This window comes from Corythoichthys intestinalis, chromosome 7, assembly GCF_030265065.1.
Source record: "Corythoichthys intestinalis isolate RoL2023-P3 chromosome 7, ASM3026506v1, whole genome shotgun sequence".
In the NCBI taxonomy this organism is placed as follows: domain Eukaryota; kingdom Metazoa; phylum Chordata; class Actinopteri; order Syngnathiformes; family Syngnathidae; genus Corythoichthys; species Corythoichthys intestinalis.
In genome coordinates this window covers 23,467,664-23,481,009 of record NC_080401.1, presented here as the reverse complement: position 1 = coordinate 23,481,009, position 13,346 = coordinate 23,467,664, and the positions used below count along the sequence as shown (strand labels likewise).

At 38.7% G+C, this 13,346-nt stretch overlaps 1 protein-coding gene across 3 annotated transcripts in view; it reads left to right on the top strand.

The window, feature by feature from the left end:
- kank3 (KN motif and ankyrin repeat domains 3) overlaps nt 1-13,346 on the top strand; it is a 71,265-nt gene that overhangs the window by 6,541 nt on the left and 51,378 nt on the right. For 2 of the 3 annotated variants that reach the window (XM_057841183.1, XM_057841181.1), the window contains exon 1: nt 8,662-8,828. The exons of the other annotated variant lie outside the window; for it this stretch is intronic. The gene's annotated coding sequence lies outside the window, so the exon portion shown is untranslated. Of the gene's footprint in view, nt 1-8,661; nt 8,829-13,346 lie in introns of those variants that run through there. 3 annotated transcript variants of the gene reach the window in all.

Below are 13,346 nucleotides of genomic sequence, written 5' to 3'. Positions count from 1 at the left end.
GTTTCTTTTTTCTGCGCGCTCGCCGGTTTCTTTTCTCTGCGCGCTCGCCGCGCTGACTTGTCGGGATGGACGGATCGATACCAAAATATCGATATTTCGATCCAGTGTATTAAATTTTAGGTATCGATCCCTAAGCAAAAATATCGATATCTGGAATTAATATATTATATTTTCTTTGTCAATTTTTGAGTGTATTTTTGTGGAAACTTTTTGTACTAATTTTCCCTTTCGCATTCTACACGCACGTAATCAGTGCACACACATAAGCAGTGCACCGGCGTGAGCTCCCGCCCCCATTCACGTCCCTATCCTGTGTCCAACGGCATGCTTTTCCTCCGCCCCCTCACGCCTAATTTCTTACTTAACCTTTTTATTATTTCTTATTCATTAATTATCGCGTTAACGGGCGTTAATTAATTTTTTTAATTAATCACGTTAAAATATTTGATGCAATTAACGCACTTGTCCAGCTCAGAGAGATTTAAATGACAGTAGAGTGAAAGCCCCACTTGTTAATTGTTTTGCGGCGTTTTGCTGCCCTCTGCTGGCGCTTGGGTGCGACTGATTTTATAGTGTAGGTAATTATTGACATCAAAAATGGCGGCCTACTAGTTTATTTTTTGATTGAAATTTTTACAAATTTTATTAAAACGAAAACATTATTAGGGGTTTTAATATAAAATTTCTATAACTTGTACAAACATTTTTTTAAGAACTACAAGTCTTTCTATCCATGGATCACTTTAACAGAATGTTAATAATGTTAATGCCATCTTGTTGATTTATTGTTATAATAAACAAATTCAGTCCTTATGTACCGCATGTTGAATATATATATATCCATCTTGTGTCTTATATTTCCATTCCAACAATAATTTACAGAAAAATATGGCATATTATATAGATGGTTTGAATTGCGATTAATTACGATTAATTAATTTTTGAGCCTTAATTAACTCGATTAAAAATTTCAATCGTTTGACAGCCCTAATATATATATATAGGCTTTTCTCAGCCATTCTGATGATATCTAATGTACAACTACATTAAGCACTCAAAAACTATTTTGTCTCTTTGTGTCAAATATGCTTTGCAAAGGAAAACTGCTGCTTTTAATAACGAGCAAAGCAGTTTCCCTCAAACTCACAAACCAATCCATCAACAACAAACTCTGATTAATCAGTCTCACTCTTTAACCATGACCCTTAAATTCATATGCACAGAACATTTCCCTGCTACACATTGTATTTGATCAAATTTTAATCTACCTAAAATATTTTTGATCTAATTAAATAACAAATTAATAGTAGCATGTTACCGCCCTCAAATGGTAGATCACTAAAAACAAATCCAATAATCAATAGTCACTTTCCGTTTTTGAATTTTATTTTACTAACACAATTTTCAAACAGATTTTGAAAGAAAATAAATAAATAAAAATAAATAAATTTAAAAAATACAGATCTTGAAATAATTGAAACAGACCTTTAACAAAATAAAAATAAGTAGCAACAAAACATAAGAAATCAAGCATTTAATTGTTTGTAACATAAAAATATATGGACAAACATTTCATGAAAAAATAAAATTATGAAAAATAAATTCACAAGAAATAATAATAAATGAATAAGAAATAATAAAAAGGTTAAGTAAGAAATTGGGCGTGAGGGGACGGAGGAAAAGCATGCCGTTGGACACAGGATAGGGACGTGAATGGGGGCGGGAGCTCACGCCGGTGCACTGCTTATGTGTGTGCACTGATTACGTGCGTGTAGAATGCGAAAATTAGTACAAAAAGTTTCCACAAAAATACACTCAAAAATTGACAAAGAAAATATAATATATTAATTCCAGATATCGATATTTTTGCTTAGGGATCGATACCTAAAATTTAATACACTGGATCGAAATATCGATATTTTGGTATCGATCCGTCCATCCCGACAAGTCAGCGCGGCGAGCGTGCAGAGAAAAGAAACCGGCGAGCGCGCAGAAAAAAGAAACTGGCGAGCAGACGAGTTGAGATACGGAGCGAGAGCAGGACGGGGGAATTGAGCGGAGTCGAGATACGTAACGAGAGCAGGAGGGGGGAATTGAGCGGCACAGAGTAGATTTCTTTTGCTCAATATTATTTTCTGTGCTCAAAATCTACGATTGCTCGCTTCAAAACTTTAACTGCTCGCTCAATATAGTTTTTTGTGCTCGAAATCTGGGTTATTTTTGCTCAATTTCCATTATTGCTCGCTCAGAATAGTGTCAGCAATATAACCCCATACAACAGAGCCTTTCTGAGAAGTCTACTGCTTTAGTCTGTAATTTCGCATGTAGTTCTATATGCATGTGATATCTAGGTGTAGATTGTAGGCCGTCGGCTACAGTCAGGAAATATTGGAGCCACGTAGCCCAGCATCGCATTTGCTATAGCGTCACAACAAACACTCTTCCCTCTCCGTGTCTCTGACTTCTCTCGCGTCATTCAACCAACGTAGTAACGCATAGTAACGCACATTGTCTCGTTGCCGAAACGGTGACAAAATCCGAATGGAGAAAAAAAAAACGTAATGCACGAAAAATGTACAGATTTTGAACGTACGGCGTACACATTTAAAAATCAGTGCTCACTTGTACAAATTACACCGAAACAGTACAACTTGACAGGTATGGATTAGGGCTGTTAAATATTTATTGTTTCAAATCAAATTGATAACACATAAAACACATAACACTTTTAAATCAGTATGATGCTTTAATTAATTCGATTTTGTTTATTATTAGATCAATATTAGCTCTGAACTGCTTCAGATTATGAATGTGACACAGAGTACAGTTACATGCTTGTATACAGGCGTTTTTATATAGTGTTAATATATTGCAACATAATATTTAAAAAGTGTTGATGATGATAAAGCACCTTTAGTTCCATTCTTAAAGTTATTTACAGAAGGGCCATTTTCCAATACAGCATCAGATTGAAAATCAGATCAATTATGAATGATTGAATTTCATTTGGCTCATTTGACACTTGACACACAATTGAGTCCAGTATTGGACATAAACATCTTGTCCGATAGCTATTCACTGAATGTCTGAAACATGGTGATGACAGACATATTGGGTACGCGCTCTGCAAATATGCAGGGCTGCTGAAAAAACAGCTTATGTGTGCCCTGTACAGTAGCTGCATTTTTAGTCATTTTTCTGCAAAACGAAAGCAATATTGCCAGCCTTCCCAAGATCTACCTAGCGACGCCGCCCACTGTCTGTCTTTTTGTCTGTCTGTCACGTTTTAATGGAAAACACTTTTATTACTAGGAACCTACTGAGTGAAAGCCATTGAAAATAGTTATGAACTTGAAGTTTTGAAATTGACCTTTGAAAAAGTAATTGCTTCTTTTTACTGCAAAATGATGTGAAATTCTTCAATTAAGACAGATTTTTGTTTTGTTTTGTATTTAGGGAATGGTGCAGTTGTGAAAATTTCAATACTGACATTGCACAACACCACCCTCTGGTGGCTGAGTTATAGCATGTGTGTCAACCAACCTCGTTTTCCCTAAACAGGGGTAGGCAACCCGTGTTTTAAGAGCCGCATGCTCTAGCGCTGCCCCAGTGGCTCCCTGGAGCATTTTAAAAAATGTTTGAAAATGGACAAAGATGGCTGAGGGAAATATATTTTTTGTTTTAGTATAGCTTCTGTGGGAGGACGAAAATGACACAAACATTCTTAATGTTTTCCAATGCTGTAACAATGTGTCGAATAAATATTAAATTTTAACATTTCTGTGACACACGTTTCTGTCAGCAGGGCGGGATGCTAGGCAGATGGCTATTGTAAACAAGCCAAAACACCTGTTAGCAGCCGAGTACCTAGTTGGGAGTGAGAGAAAAAGTGTGATTCCATTACTTCTGAAGAACTTAGGCTAGGTTCCTACCGCAGGTCTTAATGCACAAATCCGATTTTTTTTTTCGTGTTTTTCTGACTCGAATGAGGCATTAACTTGACAGTCTGAATGGGACAAGTCGCATAGAAGTGGACCATTTCTAATCAGATCTCGGTCACCATTCGTATATGGCTTAAATCCGATCTGGGCCACATTTTTCCAGAATGTGGCGGGCGGTCTGAACTGTCAAGTCTCCCGAATCGGAATACATGCAGCAATTACATCAGCAAAGAGCGAGAGAGACTGGGCGCTACGGTAGTGGTGCAGCTGTGCGTTAAGGCCTTGCTTGCCTTGAACACGTCTTTTGGGGAAGGGTCGGGCTTGACAATAGTCATAAAAAAATAAAATGGGTTGAGGATAAGCCTGAGAATGCTCGTTTTTCTTTCTGCTCCATATGAGCAATATTTCAAAATTGCTTACACAGCCGAGAGTCGCAAACTGTCTGTATGTGTGTGTGTGTGTCATCCATGGACAGTGCGTGCAGGCTATCGATCCATATAAACTTTAAATATAATACTAAACGGGGATTGTTTATGTCTGTTATTTGTGTCCTCTTTTTGGAAATCAAAATATGATCATCTTTGAATGACGTTGAGCCAGCATGTATGGTCATTTGTTTAAATGCTTCTGCGCAGACCTCAAAAACAAAACTGAGATAATTAAGAAAATTAAAGACATGCATGGGCATGCAGGGGCATGTTATGCACATTCCATTTTGTTTTTCGAAGCCTCAAAATAGAAACATCAAATATCGAATTTCTTTATCGCATTTCTATAATTTCATAAAGGCAATGAAACAATTTATTAATACTGTAATGAAGTTAAACTTGAGGTGGCATCATTCAAAAGAATAGTCACATGGCGCGTTGGATGCACTGCAGGGAAAATAAGCATTAAATCATCAAGGCTCATTATGTACTAGTCCTTCTAAAAAACTAGCATATTGTGATAAGGTCCATTATTTTCAGTAATGTACTAATAAACATTAGGCTTTCATATATTTTAGATTCATTACACACAACTGAAGTAGTTCAAGCCTTTTATTGTTTTAATACTGATGATTTTGGCAAAAAAAGTCAAGAAAAACCAAAAACCCCTATCTAAAAAAAATAGCATATCATGAAAAGGTACTCTAAAGAAGCTACTAACCTAATCATCTGAATCAACGAATTAACTCAAAAGAACTGCGAAAGATTCCTGAGGCTTTTAAAAACTCCCAGCCTCGTTCAATACTCAAAACCGCAATCATGGGCAAGACTGCCGACCTGGCTGCTGTCCAGAAGGCCATCGTTGACACCCTCAAGCAAGAGGCTAAGACACAGAAAAAAAATTCTAAGCGAATAGGCTGTTCCCAGAGTGCTGTATCAAGGCACCTCAGTGGGAAGTCTGTGGGAAGAAAAAAGTGTGGCAGGAAACGCTGCACAACCAGAAGAGGTGACCGCACCCTGAGAAAGATTGTGGAGAAGGGCCCATTCCAGACCTTGGGGGACCTGCAGAAACAGTGGACTGAGTCTGGAGTAGAAACATCCAGAGCCAACGTTCACAGGCGTGTGCTTGAGCCACTTTTGAACCTGAAACAGCGGCAGAAGCGCCTGGCCTGAGCTACAGAGAAGCAACACTGGACTGTTGCTCAGTGGTCCAAAGTACTTTTTTCAAATGAAAGCAAATTTTGCATGTCGTTCAGAAATAAAGGTGCCAGAGTTTGGAAGAAGACTGGGGAGAAGGAAATGCCAAAATGCCTGAGGTCCAGTGTCAAGTACCCACAGTTAGTGATGGTCTGGGGTGCCATATCAGCTGCTGTTGTTGGTCTGCTGTGTTTTATCAAGGACAGGGTCAATGCAGCTAGCTATCAGGTGATTTTGGAGCACTTCATGCTTCCATCTGCTGAAAAGCTTTATGGAGATTTCATTTTTCACCATGACCTGGCACCTGTTCACAGTGGCAAAACCACTGGTAAATGGTTTACTGACCATGGCATTACTGTGCTCAATTGGCCTGCCAACTCTCCTGACCTGAACAACATAGAGAATCTTTGGGATATTGTGAAGAGGAAGTTGAGAGACACCAGACCCAACACTGTGGATGAGCTTAAGGCAGCTATCGAAGCAACCTGGGCCTCCATAACACCTCAGCAGTGCCACAGGCTGATTGCCTCCATGCCACGCCGCACTGAAGCAGTCATCTCTGCAAAAGGATTCCCGACCAAGTATTGAGTGCATAGCTGATATAATTCATTGAAGGTTGACTTTTTTTGTATAATGAAATATGCAAATTTTTTGAGTTAAGGATGTTTAGTTTTTCTTTACGTTTTTGCCAAAATTATCAATATTAAAACATTAAAAGGCTTGAACTACTTCAGTTGTGTCTAATGAATCTAAAATATATGAAAGTCTAATGTTTATCAGTACATTACAGAAAATAATGAACTTTATCACAATATGCTAATTTTTTGAATGACGAACTTTATCACAATATGCTAATTTTGGGAGAAGGACTGGTATTTTAGCCGACTTAGTCATTTTGATAGTAGGCTAATATAGCTACTTCAGATACATACAGCATGTGTTGCCTTCATTATTAGGCTTATTTAAGGCTTTTAATTTTTTGCTGCTCCAGACATAGGCCTATTTTTTTATTTTTTTTATTTTTTTGTTTTTGGTCCAATATGGCTCTTTCGACATTTTGGATTGGACAACTCACTTGTTTGCCAAATTGTATTTTGTTTTTAATTTGAAATTTTAAAAAATGTTGAGTGTGTGTTATACGGATTTAAAATAATCGTGAATCCCACTCAGGAAGAATGAAGCCGAGAGCCGTGTTATATTGTGATGCACTCGTCAATTTTGCTGGCAAATGACAGGCAATATTATCTCCCCGTATTAGATTGTAGTTACATATCGTTAAAAATGACATTATTAATAATCGTTTCAAATCCATCAATGTTTGCCTTTATAAACAGCAATGTTTTAAAGTGCCTGTGACACGAAAAAGCATGTTTATTTCATAATACACGCGGTATTTTATGCCCCTGAATGATATGGGCCGCTTGGATGTGTGTGGAAGCGATCGCTATTTTTTTATTTAGTTTTTTGAATCCCGCGCCATGAAAATGAGTGACTTCCGGCTTCGGTCTTGCATTGAGGAGGAGGGCGTTGTGACGTGTACGTTAGAAGACGTCCTCTTCATGCTACAGTGTACTGTTGTGTATGAGGAAGAATGATTCAGCTGATTTTGCGGATTAATATGTTTATTTTTCGCATTACGCCAGCCAAACGGCTGCAGAAAAATCATTCTGTATGAGGGAGAGGCGTATGCCCCTTTTTGGAGTTTCAAAAGGTTCCCATTCACCGCGGATATTTACTGTGGGACCATTGGACTTACGAGGAAGTGAGTAAACATCTTGTTTTGTATTATGTCAAATACGAATACAGCGATTACAAAGTAAACACTACAAACTTTCTTTAAATATAGGACTACTTACGTTTGATCATTGATAGGCATGTAAAAAGCTCTCCTACTGCTCATTAGCAGCAGCACGTTAGCTGCACAACAACTCCAGCCACCCTCCTCCGGGGAACGAACTGTAAATTGCTCTCCGCTGGGCGGTTTGCCGATCCGCGATGACAATCGACAACCGGGTCGTCATGTCAAATAATCCAGGATAGTTATGTGTGATTTTCCGCTTCGAAGACTTTGAAACATCACTCGGTTCGGGTTAGCATGTCGGCTAGCTGTCACGCCTTCTGGTTTGTTTACATTCTCCGAAGCCGGGGAAGCGAAATGACATATGTCCGATTTAGGTGTCATAAAATATCGTTCGGGAGGTGCGACAGTAAAGATGAAGTCGACAGTTTTGACCATTATGGAGTAATTTTGCCATGTTGTCCTGAATAAATGCATTTTTATTATTTCATATTCCATTCAGCACAAGACTGTTATTTGTCATGACCATGACATTTATTTAGCAATTGGGGAAAATACTTGGATAAAAAGAATATTCTGTAAAAATATTGAAGTAAAGAGACAGAAACAATGACATTTTGCCGCTCCCTTCGTCGCATTTTCCTCGTTGTGAATAGTTCCCCCTCGACGGGCTGACTGGTCCTTCTCAAGCCATTTATATAGATATTGGGGGAAAATACTTGGATAGAAAGAATATCCTATAAAAATATTGGAGTCGAGAGACAGAAACAATGACATTTTGCCGCTCACTTCGTCGCGTTTTCCTGGTTGTGAATAGTTCCCCCTCGACGGGTTGACTGGTCCTTCTCAAGCCATTTATATAGCTATTGGGGAAAAATACTTGGATAAAAAGAATATCCTGTAAAAATATTGGAGTAGAGAGACTGAAACAATGACATTTTGCGGCTCTCTTCGTCGCGTTTTCCTCGTTCTGAATAATTCCCCCTCAATGGGCTGAATAGTAAAACCGATGAGCCCAGTCTACCGCTGACGTCATCCACCTGTTGGGGACGCTAAAACCCTATAATGGTAGGCGTGGCTAACCGGCAGATTAAAAAACTAATTTCTCGTCATCTGTGCTTTGCTAAATTGTTGTATATAGTCGAATCGTCTCAAAATATGATTCTAATTCACATAATAATGCCATTTAAGAGATTTTTTCTCGTGTCATATGCTCTTTAAACTCTTGATGACAAAGTTTTTGTTTGTTTGTTTTTAACCTAGTTTTTAGCGGTCATCTCCGATTTTATTTTGACAGTCCAAAGCGGAAGCGCAGCCCTTCTCCTATCAATCGTCACTTGTGTGGAACTTTTTAAGAGGACTGGGAGTTTTCTTTTTTTCCCCCCTCCCGAAACATTCCTCGCTTTCCAGGAGAAGCATGAGCAGTCCCCGTGTGACGGCCCGGCTCCGAAGACAAGTTAGAAGGTAAGCCAGTTTGATCAGACGCACACATTGATACGTCAAGTTGATTGATTGGTTGGTTGCCTCTCCGCGCCCGATTTAGAACTTCACTTATACTGTTTGTGTAATGGGGAATTAGCGGACACAAATACTGGAACAGCATTTTATTTGAGCTAAATGGTGATTTAAATAATTCACATCTACGTCAAAATGTTGTATCATACCTACCGCCATCTCTTTATATTGTTCCCAGTGGTATATAATTGTTTTCTTTACCAACATCCGCAAACCTCAACCAATAACAGCAAATATATTTTTGTCTTTTTTGTTGTGTCCACCCCCAACTACCTAAAGGTGATTCCCTGGTACTTTAAAATATTATTTATAAAATCTTTTTCTGTGATGGTGTCATTTTGCAAACATGTTGACTGTTGAGTAGTAGGGGTGTGACAAAATATCGAAATGGTGATATATCGTGAAACTTTGTATCCCAAAAACTTATCGATATGCTCCTGCCAAGAATCGAGATATCGTTTTGAAAATGTGTCAAAAGTTAGAAAATTAAAATAAAAGGGAACCAACAAGTTGTTACCAAAATCTTCCATCATAATAGTGTCTTGGTTAACTGTATGACTGCCATTGAAGGTGTTTGACGCCCAATCCATTTAGGTTGGGAGGGTCGAACGAAAGTTCATTCATTTGAAACCAGAGCATTCACAGTCACTCTTTCTGATTTTCAGGCCATTTACAGGTCAATTTCTGTTCATTTTAGGGCATTTACAGGTCGCCTCATGTTGACTTTGAGTCACTGCCTATTCATTTGGAGATTCCCTGGCCACTTCCTGTTCTGTAACCCAAAATCAACAGGAAGTGACTCAAAAATGCCCCAAAATCAACAGGAAGTTACTGAAAATCAATAAGGTAATGATCTGAAGTGCCCCAAAATGACCTCGTTGCCTAGCATTGGCTGCCACTGATGGCCATAGACGTTCAATCCGTTTGAAGTGGGAGGGATGGCAGCGAATGAACGAATGTTCATCCGCTGCCATCCCTCCTACTTCAAACGGATTGGATGTCTACTAATTCATTCCAATTCACAACAGAAGCTGGGTTTTCTGTTTATTGGTTGTTTTTGAATAGTTTGGAATGTTTTCCTGACCAATGTATCGATTATCATTGTATCGCCATATTGTGAGATCATCGTTATCGTAAGCTTTGCATCGCAAACAGTACTGTATCGTGAGGTACCAAAAGGTTCCCACTCCTATTGAGTAGGAATTAGGGCTGCACGATATTTGAAAAAACTGTAAATGCGATTTTTTTTTTTTTTTTTTTTTTTTGAGTGTTTGCGATATATATTGCGATAGTAAAACTAGGGGTGTGACTAGTTGTAAACTCATTCCAACTCACAACAGAAGCGTTTTTTTTCTTTTTATTGGTTGTTTTGTAGAATAGTTTGGAATGGTTTCCTGACCAATGTATCGATAATCGTTGTATCGCCATATCGTAAGATCATCGTTATCGTAAGCTTTGTATTGCGTATCGTATCGTGAGGTACCAAAAGGTTCCCACTCCTATTGAGTAGGAATTAGGGCTGAACGATATTTGAAAAAACTGTAATTGCAATTTTTTTTTTTTTTTTTGAGTGTTTGCGATATATATTGCGATAGTAAAACTAGGGGTGTGACTAGTTGTAAACTCATTCCAACTCACAACAGAAGCGTTTTTTTTCTTTTTATTGGTTGTTTTGTAGAATAGTTTGGAATGGTTTCCTGACCAATGTATCGATAATCGTTGTATCGCCATATCGTAAGATCATCGTTATTGTAAGCTTTGTATTGCGTATCGTATCGTGAGGTACCAAAAGGTTCCCACTCCTATTGAGTAGGAATTAGGGCTGAACGATATTTGGAAAAAAAACTGTCATTGCGATTTTTTTTGAGTGTTTGCGATATATATTGTGATATTAAAACTAGGGGTGTGACAAAATATCGAAATGGTGATATATCGTGATACTTTGTATCCCAAAAGGTTATCGATATGCTCCTGCCAAGAATCGAGATATCGTTTTAAAAGGTGTCGATGTCTAAAAAAATAAATAAATAAAACGGAACTAACAAGTTTCTACCAAAATCTTCCACCATAATAGTGTCTCAGTTAACTCTAAGGCTGCATTGACTGTGCACGGAGCCCAATCCTTTTAGACTGGGGGTTTTCAGGGCATTTACAGGTCACTTGCGGTTCATTTTAAGGCATTTATAGGTCATTTCCTTTTGAGTTTGAGTCACTGCCTATTCATTTGGGTGATTCCCAGGTCACTTCCAGTTCTGTAACTCAAAATCAACTGGAAGTGACCCATAAAATACCCCAAAATCAACAGGAAGTAACTGAAGATCAATCGGCAAATGACCTTAAATGGCCCAAAATTACCTCATTGCCTAGCATTGGCTGCCATTGACGGCCATAGACGTTCAATCCGTTTGAAGTGGGAGGGATGGCAGCGAAGGAGTGTGAACGAATGTTCATTTGCTGCCACTCTCCCATTTCAAATGGATTGGACTTCTACTAGCGATAAACTCGTTCCAATTCACAGCAGAAGCTTGTGTTTCTGTTTATTAGTTGTTGGTCAGAAAATCATTCTAGGATATTCTACAAATGTATCGATAATCGTTGTATCATCAGATCATCGTTATGGTGAGCTTTGTATTGCAAATTGTATCGTATCGTGAGGTACCAAGAGGTTCCCACTCCTAATTAAAACTAGAAGAATTTTCACCATAATTGAATAGCTCTGTTTGGGAAGACTTTGGTTGACGCACTATGACCACGTTGTATTCATTAGAGATCTCCTGATCAGATCACATGATCGGAAAACGGGCCAATTGTGCCATTTTTCAGAGGATTGGAATCGGGTGAAAAGGATCGGCTTTTCAATTAAAAAAAAAAATTAATGTTTTTCTGCTTCATGCTTGTACAGCCTTTCACCCTCCCTCCTGCTAACTAGTGCGACCAAACTGCTTTTCTTGGTCACCAGCGCAGCTGTCGTTTGGTACTTAAAGTTAACGATAATTGAGAGGTTTGTAGCTTTGGTATGGCCAGAGACGGCTCGGTAGCTCTACGATCAAAGGCACAAATGTGTAGTCGTTAAGCTTAGGTGACAATGGTTAACATGGTGACTCTCTGAAAATATGACAAATTTCAAATTTGCATTTATATGGGCCCGTCTCCATTCGAAAAATGTCACAATTCCGCATGAAAACGATGTAGTATTCATGCCAGGCCCTAGGGGGCAGTGGCGATTTACAAGGCGAGCGCGAATGATGCACTTTGACCCAACCAAAGTTCCTCAGCCCGGAAAAAAATATGCCCGCCCACTCGAAGCAATGGCATTTTTCTTTTGTTCAAAAAGGCACAAAAATGGAAACAATAAACATATTTAATTTAAAAATATTATTAAAACAGTAAATGAAAGCCGACATTCCGCCATATTTGCTGTTTTTAATGTTTGGTAGCACCGCTGCGCATGCCCAATGGGACGTGTACAAGTGCTGACGTTATCGGCGCGGTCACGCGCCGCGGGAGCCTTTGATATGCATTTGGAGCAAGCCCCCCACAATCGAATTTTTCCAATTTAGAGGCAGGATTCAGAATTTTTCGTCTTCGCCTTCCGTCTTCACCGACACCATATGCACGCGAGGCCACTCCGTAACACAGTCATTGCGTCTCTGTGTCGCAGAGCCGCCATGTAAACTGCCCCTTAGTACAGTCTGGAGTGTGCTGTGGCCATCATTCATTGTGTAAGTGAGACGCTGTTATCAACAACGTGAGCGTCAAAGCAAAAAAAAAAAAAAAAAAAAAATTTTTTTTTTTACTGACTTGATATCAGCAGATTCTCAAAATCAAGTGACTTGGACTCTGACTCGGGTGCAAAAAAATATGCGATCGGGACATCCATAGCATTCATGTAATACCGTTTAATCCAGACCATGGGGGTTTTACTGTTAATGATGAAGATTGGTGTATATAAAAGTGATCCATGAAGCCATGCCTGCACAATTGCTGCTTTTATGAAGAAAAAAACCAACCAACCAAACAAACAAACAAAAAAAACAATCGCACATCCTGCAATGGGACTACTGCACACGCGCACATTACAATGGCAATGTTCAAACGATAGATTGTGCAGGCCTGGTAGGAATTAAACCAATCATGCTTGAATTCAGTCCCCAGCTCAGGCGCAAAGTAGTCAGGATGCACATTTTCACATAGCTTTAGTTTCTTTTTCCTTTTCCCCTGGTGGTATGAACACTCCAAATCCAAAGCCATTGTCTTTAAAAATGTCCTTTAACTATACCCTACAGCGTTCATAAAATTTTTATTTGCATGATTTGGAGTGTATATTTGGTGCATTCATTACCATTATCGTTCAAATTCCCAACACATATGGATCTGACTTTCACTCCTGTTAAATTATGTTTTATAGAGATTTGATGTTGTTGCTATGGCAAGATTCTGTAGCCTATACTCTCATCGTTATGTGAA